Source organism: Corvus brachyrhynchos, unplaced genomic scaffold (assembly GCF_000691975.1).
Source record: "Corvus brachyrhynchos isolate BGI_N302 unplaced genomic scaffold, ASM69197v1 scaffold90, whole genome shotgun sequence".
Taxonomy (NCBI): Eukaryota; Metazoa; Chordata; class Aves; order Passeriformes; family Corvidae; genus Corvus; species Corvus brachyrhynchos.
In genome coordinates this window covers 4,053,160-4,060,146 of record NW_008236932.1, presented here as the reverse complement: position 1 = coordinate 4,060,146, position 6,987 = coordinate 4,053,160, and the positions used below count along the sequence as shown (strand labels likewise).

At 41.0% G+C, this 6,987-nt stretch overlaps 1 long non-coding RNA gene across 2 annotated transcripts in view; it reads right to left on the bottom strand.

Moving 5' to 3' along the window:
* Window positions 1-6,987, bottom strand: part of LOC108445207 — a 64,017-nt gene continuing 57,030 nt past the window's right edge. For both annotated transcript variants that reach the window (XR_001859972.1, XR_001859973.1), the window contains exon 3: window positions 1-18. This is a non-coding gene — a long non-coding RNA (uncharacterized LOC108445207). The remainder of the gene's footprint in view (window positions 19-6,987) is intronic.

The window sequence follows — 6,987 nt, the reverse complement described above, 5'->3', positions numbered from 1 at the left end:
TTCCCGAAGAGCTTTTGACTGTAATGCAAAAAAATCCCATGTCTTAGCTACAGACTGAATAAAAACTATCTGAAGATTGAGAAGAAGCTGTCTTTGCTTCTGAATATTAGATTGTGTCCACTGAATTTCTGCTTACTGCTTCAGACAGTTGATAACAGCCAAACGATTAGCTGTTTATCCAGATGTCAATTCTTCCACACTGAGGAGTGTCACTTTTACAGTATAGAGTTTATTTAACATCGATGCCTTAATATGAAGTTATTTTTAGCTCCTAATAAAACCAAGAGTTTAAAATTAGCTAATTAGCAAGTCCTGCAAGAACTGACATTTTTGAACTGAAGTGTGGATTTCTTGTGAATGATAAGGCATGTGCTGGAAGGACTAAAGTCATAAACTTTCCAAAGCTTCAAAACCAAAAGATCAGTGTGCTCTAAATGTAATGTTTTTCATGGAGTATAAAAATAGTCTGCTATTAAATCAATCAAAGCTGTAGTTTTTTGATTTATACAGCAGATGTGTCTCCATATATTTACAGGCAGACAGACAGACACATGTATACATAAACATGAACATACACATCATCTCTTGGGCACACACAAATTAGAACAAATGAACAAAAGTCCTCCAGAAATCATGGACAACCCAGGACACAGAAACACTGCTGAAAAAAGCATCAATATCCTTCACCCAAGAGAATTATTCCTGGGAGTTTTGTTGTGCTTTCTATACCAAAAATGTGTCTATAGCCTCACCTGGTCCCCGTTTAATACAACTGCAGCTTATCCAGGGTAGTTCACCAGGGGAGGTGCACTGTTAGAAAGACATGCTTTACACTGCATATGTGCCTTTACACTGCATGTATGTTCCTTTTCTGGCCCAAATCCGGCAGAGGAATGCAGGGGATAGGATGAGGAAAATCAGGAGCCCAAAGTCCTAAGCAGGACTTTGCCCCTTGGCAAGAGGGAAATAGAGCTGGTGGAAAAAAACGTCAGCCAGGTGACCAAACAAACTTTCCCTTGCATTGATCAGTAAAGGGGAGCCTTGGTTTTGAATTTGCAAAGTGATTGGAAAGGCTAGTTCAAGGAACCAGCTCCTCTTCTGCAAAGAGGAGTTAATCAGGAAATCATCACTTCAAGGAAATTGCATTTCAGAGGCAGCCCAAACATGCCGTATGTGTCTTTTCAATGCCATGCTTGTCGCTGGAACGGAACATGACTTGTGCAAACTATGTATAAGGGGAAAACATTAACCACCAAGAGCAAGCTTCAAACCTCGCCCAAAATAGAAACATTTTTGACATGACAGACAAGGCTTTCTTGCAAGTTTTTGAGTGTGTGTGTGTATATATAGACATAGTATCTATGCACAAACTATTTTTGTCACTCCATGACCTATTTGATGTCAGGCAATTAGATTTTAGTAAGGCAGCAGACATAAAGCAATGTTCACACAAATTGTATTTTATAAATTACTCAAGCTTTCACTGGCTTTAACTGTGCTGTGCATGAGAGGATGTCTAGGCAGATTTAAAGTGATTTCTATGTGAATTAGGACTTCTGCACAACAGAAAAGGTCTCATGCTCTTGTCCCATGAGTCCAGTTCAACAGTCAGACCCACTGATGCTGGTGACACTTTACCTGGCTGAATTCAGCTTTGCTCATGGCCTCCAATGTGTTAGTTGCCAAAACATTACAAGAGGCTATCTCCAGCCACAGTTTCTGCAGTTTGCTACTCCTTGTCCTGGCACTACCATCTGCTAGTGCTTCCTGCCACATTTAATGTGCCGGTAGTGAAATTTTTGCGTTCAAATGAGCTGATTACTGGCCAGAATTTTCATGACCTCATTCAGACTCACTGTGCTATAGAAATGTCCCCTCAGAAGAGGACTCTTAAGTCATCACTTGTATGAAGAAACAAAGCGAGACAGGATTTACAGGTCTTGTGGGTCTAAGCATTTCACAATCTGCGCTTTGGCTTTTAAAGTCTCCATAGCACAGCTCAGTGGGTACCTGCTAGGCTAAATCCAGTGCAAAGCCTAGTGAAGGCTGACTGCTCTTTAGCAAATTGCTGCCTTTTCTTTCAAATGTGGACCAGCTGCATGAGGAACTATGTTGCTGCGTGTATCATATTCAGCTGTGGTCTTGAATCTGAAATCCTGAGGGACACTCAGTTGGAAAAAACCCCGAAGTTTCTAAAGACCAAACTCTAAAGATGAGGACAGCCTTCTCTGCTCTAAATCTGTTTTAGATATGGCTCCAGCAAAAATAAGTAGATAAAGCCTTTGACAATGTGCTGCTTGGACAACGCTGGCACTGAAGACATTAAGTTAACAGTCACTCCTCTCCTACTCCAGAAGGACAGATAAAACCCAGGCTTTTTTAATGTGCTTTTACAGAGTCTTCGTGCTGATGCTCACATAGGGAGAAGTCAGTCCCTTCAGTACAACTGCTGTACACTAAAAGTAAGGTATTTTGTACAGCCTTTGTTTTGGTCTTTGTTTATAGGAGACACTTAAGCTACAAAATCACATGGTTTCTTTCTTCCAGATTTTTTTTTTCTTTTAACCTATTAATAGCATGAATTTGAAACTGGAAAGCATCAATGGGATATTTTAAAAGACATATTTAGAGACAGGAATGCTATGATGTACTAAAAATCCTCCCTCTCGGGTGAAATGTTAGCATATTTTATCTAAAACAGGAAAACCGGAAGCTTTGATGTTTCTGGCTCTCCTTTTTAAGATGAAAATTAAGGCATTTGTTAAATACTATACTGAGGAATTCAGACAAGAAGACTGAGAAATGGAAACATTTATAAATGCATTTCCTACACTGCAGACAGTCTATTTGCCAAGCTGCTGAGGTTGTGTGTATTTATACACACGCTGCAGATACGATAGGCTAACAGGCAGGTATACACCAGGGGATGCTGGTCCCGCATCCGGCTGTGCAGCAAGCACTTTCTCCCCAGCCAGATAACTGGTGTAGGGATGAAGCAGCGCGCAGGGGTAGAAGAATTTCTCACCTGCTTTAAGCAAGCATTTCTCAAGGAGGTGTTTTCAGCACAAGCACGTAGGGAAGGCCTTGGTACACATGATGAGACTAAGGGTGGGTAGTGAGGGAGTGGTAGAGCTGCGCTGGGTGCTCAGGCACCACTCCTGGATATGAGACAGTCTAGTGAGGCAGCCCACATCAAAGCAACCCAGACAGATGCAAACCAGAACCAGATGCAGATTGGAAACAAAAGAGAGTTTGCTGCCATCTGTCCTCCATAGCTATGAAATTTCAGATATGTTTCTTAAAAAAATCTTGCAAAATCTTATCCCAGGAAGAATAGGAAGTGTTTCTCAAATGTGTTAAAAGAAGGTTTGCATGAGGATGGAACCCAGAAATACCCACCTGTATGAGCTATCCCCGCTCAACGATATTGTGCATTTGCTTAACAGCCTGTGATTAAAATGGCCACAAGCTAGTATTTCAGCATTGTTTCTCCTTCATTGTCTGCTATGAGCTTTAACTCTCTACTGCATTTTAGAGCTTTATGCACCAACGTTGTGCTATATGATTAGATGTTGTCAAAATGATAAAGAGCTCTTAGAGTGGCCAGATACACTACTGTAAAAATATAGGTATTTTTACAGCTTATTGAAGTACAGCTCATTGCCATACTGGAATATGTGAATATTGTGAATACAGTGAATATGCTGTACTTTCAGAAGGACCCACTTCACTGATGGAGCAGCAGCTATGCTATGTACTGTTTGGTATAAGTATTCTTTCATTTACTGCAAGAAAACAACTTCTTCAGGGCTAAACCTTTCAACAGAAAATAGATCATGTCATTAAAAATGCTCTCTGTTACTGAAGTGGAAAGGGCACCAGACTTGCGATCCTCTAGGTTGCCACTGCTCTCAGTTGATTTGGTTTGTCTGCACAGAATTGAGAACTGAGATTGTAAAAATAACTGGCAGCTTTACTTGGTTTCGTTAATTCAAGGATAGGAAAACAGAGTGACTTTTGCACCATGCAAAAAAGGAAAAAACCAGGTCACAATTAAGTGAACAGACCATAGTGAGGACAGAAATAAGTGAACAAATGTTGGACAGGACAGAAAGAAATTGTGCCAAATGTCTGAATGCAGCAGACACAGTGATGGCCATAAAAGTGGTGCACAGCAATCTTCTGTGCTATTTATTCCAGTTTCATGCTTCAGGACAGTGAAGCCTGAGGGCTTTAAGTTATTACATTTAGTGCTAGCAAGGAAATAATGCATAGCTTCTCAAATGCACACAGTAGAATTAATGCTGTATATCCAAAGAACACCTTTACTTTTAGTGCTGCATTCTGCTTTAATGTTGCATCGAAAGTTTACGTATTGGAGGACATTTTATTACAGCAAGTAAAACTTTTTAGCATCCTTTTCATAAATCATTATGCCTATTCCATGCCACCTCTGCAATCCCTGCTTTGTGGAAGTTGATTAGTTCTAGCCATCAGCCTTGCTAATTTTGAATCAACTTCCATAAACTTTGTTCATAAGAATAACACATTTCCAGTCCCACATGTATTGTAACAGTGTCTTAACCTGAGGCCCAGACACATCTGCCAGACTTGACATGACTTTTTAGGACAAGAGAAAAGCCCCAGTCCTTGCTGTGCTGCTACCTTTTGAGGTAGTTCCTTAAACAAGCTTTGTGTGGTTTTTGTGCTTGCAAACGGTTAGGGGACAATCAGTACTATCTCTCCTTGAAAGCAGTGCTTGCTGAAGTGGACTCTTCTGTCTCCTAAGTTCAAGGAAGATGATAATCCTGAGAAGAAACAAAGGTCAAAAGTTGACCCAAAGAGCCTCCTCCAGTAAAATGTGCCTGCTCTTGTGAAACACTTCTGGATGTGGATTATTCCGGGTAATTATGGTCTTCTGTGCCCTAAAAAACAGCCGCTAATGATTCCTGGTGTAATTCCACTGAAATCAGCAGGGCTACATCAAAGGCACTTTTACTGAAATCTTTAAGTCTTTGCCAAATTGAAGTTTTGCCAAAAGTCTTTGCATTTTGAGGCTTGAAGACCATGAGACATTAACATTTTAGAGCTGGAGTTATTTATTAATATGAAATTATTTTCTCCCTCTATCTGTTTAGTATCTGTGCCATGGAAAAACATGAATGCAAAAGGTTGGTTTCCCAAGTTCTCAAATATACATATAACCAGCCCACAGCCTACTAAAAGAATGCAATGAAAATCTTCTTTTGCTTGTCACTGTGAGTCAGATGTTACCCCCAAACATTCCCATTAGGATGCTAGCATAACCAGCTGCATTTCAGATTTGGTCTCTGCATTTCAGAAAGTTACCTCCATGCAAAAAGGGTGAGGTTTTCAGGCAGATCTGGAGCTCTGGAGGCAGCAATGAGTCTGACTTTGCTGTTTGCAAGCTACCTGGGGCCCCCCCATCACCCAGTGGTTCAGCTGCAAGAGGGAAAGCCTCACAGAGCAGCAAAGCCTGTTCTGCTTGTGCGTGCTCCCAAGCATCTGCATGGGCTGGTATTACTGAGCTTGTAAGGGACACAAGTGCAAGAACAACCACTGTCAAAGCTCTTCTGGGATTCCTCCTTTGTCCTGCCTACTCTCTTTCCGTAGCCTCTTCAAACACTGCATTTCTTGCTGTCGTATTCTTGTGCAGCTTCCCCAGCCGTTCCTCTGGCTCTAACCCAGCTAGTACAGGCTACCCAGCATGTCTGGGTCTGGCCTGCTGATGCACAGCACTGTTGCCAGCCTTAGCAAAGAGGTTACTGGGACACGAGGTACTGAGATTATAGAAAGACTTGTTCCTTTGCCAGCAGGCCTTCCCTTGCCTTTCAAAAAAAAAAGGTTATTCACATGCCTGTAGTGTGAGCAGGCATGTTAATGTTAGATGCCCTTAACCATTTGTGAATAAATATGCAAATGAAGAAAGGGGCTGTAGACATAAGCTGTATGACAGGTAAGTCCATCTGGAAATTAGCAGCTTCTTGGAATGTATTCCTAAGTGATGCTGTAGTATTTAATTTTCCATTAGGCAAATGAAACAGTCTGACTCTGCTCAGACTGATGCAGAGTTTTCCTATATGGGTTTTCAGTGTGAGAGAATCTACTTGCAGAATAAAGGAGAGGTGTGGTCCTCAGTAAACACAAGAGATTCTACACTCTCTGCTGCAAGATGGTTGTGGCCTTGTATGGTATGACTGTCCCTGGAGCAGGACAAGCAGCCATTTCCAGCTTGCTGGTATGATCTGGTTTTATATAGCAGCAAAACTTCTTGTTGCCTTTCCAGTTATCTAAGACACTTGTTCTAGCCCAAGGAGCATGTGTGCATGATAGATGGCATGATTCAAGCATTGCCCAGATTAGGGAATTAAGCCAAGCTGAAAAATTTGCGGCTTGATTGTAGTCTCTACTTGAATCACATTGTCATAGCTTCCATATGTATGATTAAACAACAAAAAAAAATATCCTAGCTAGTGAAGCTTAGCCAGATCAAGAGCAAACAGCATGTTTATAAAGAAGATTAAACATCATCCTTTGGACTTGCCAGTTTGTTGTTGTTATTCTTTGTTCAGGAAATGAACAAAACATTTCTTAGAAATATCTTAAGGAAGAGATGTCTTAAAATTTTTTTTAAGGATTACATTTAATCTAAGAGTTGCGAAGATTGTCCAACAGTTGGTTAATGTGTATTCATCACACAGAATATTAAAACACATTAACTTAATTTTTTCCATTGTGTTTAGACCTGTCCACTGTAATGGACAAGCTTTTGTGAGCAGGCACTGGAGACTGATGGCATAACCTCTTCCTAAGTTCCTTCTCAGCACCACAGGCATGGGCAATTTGCCTGAGTTTTTCCTTTTCATAAAATCCTTACTGCAGTGGACCACTGAGCCCAGGATCTCCAAAGCAGTCTGCTCACCAAAAGGACTAGTGCTCCGCCTGTCCCCAAAAAGCATGTCTCCT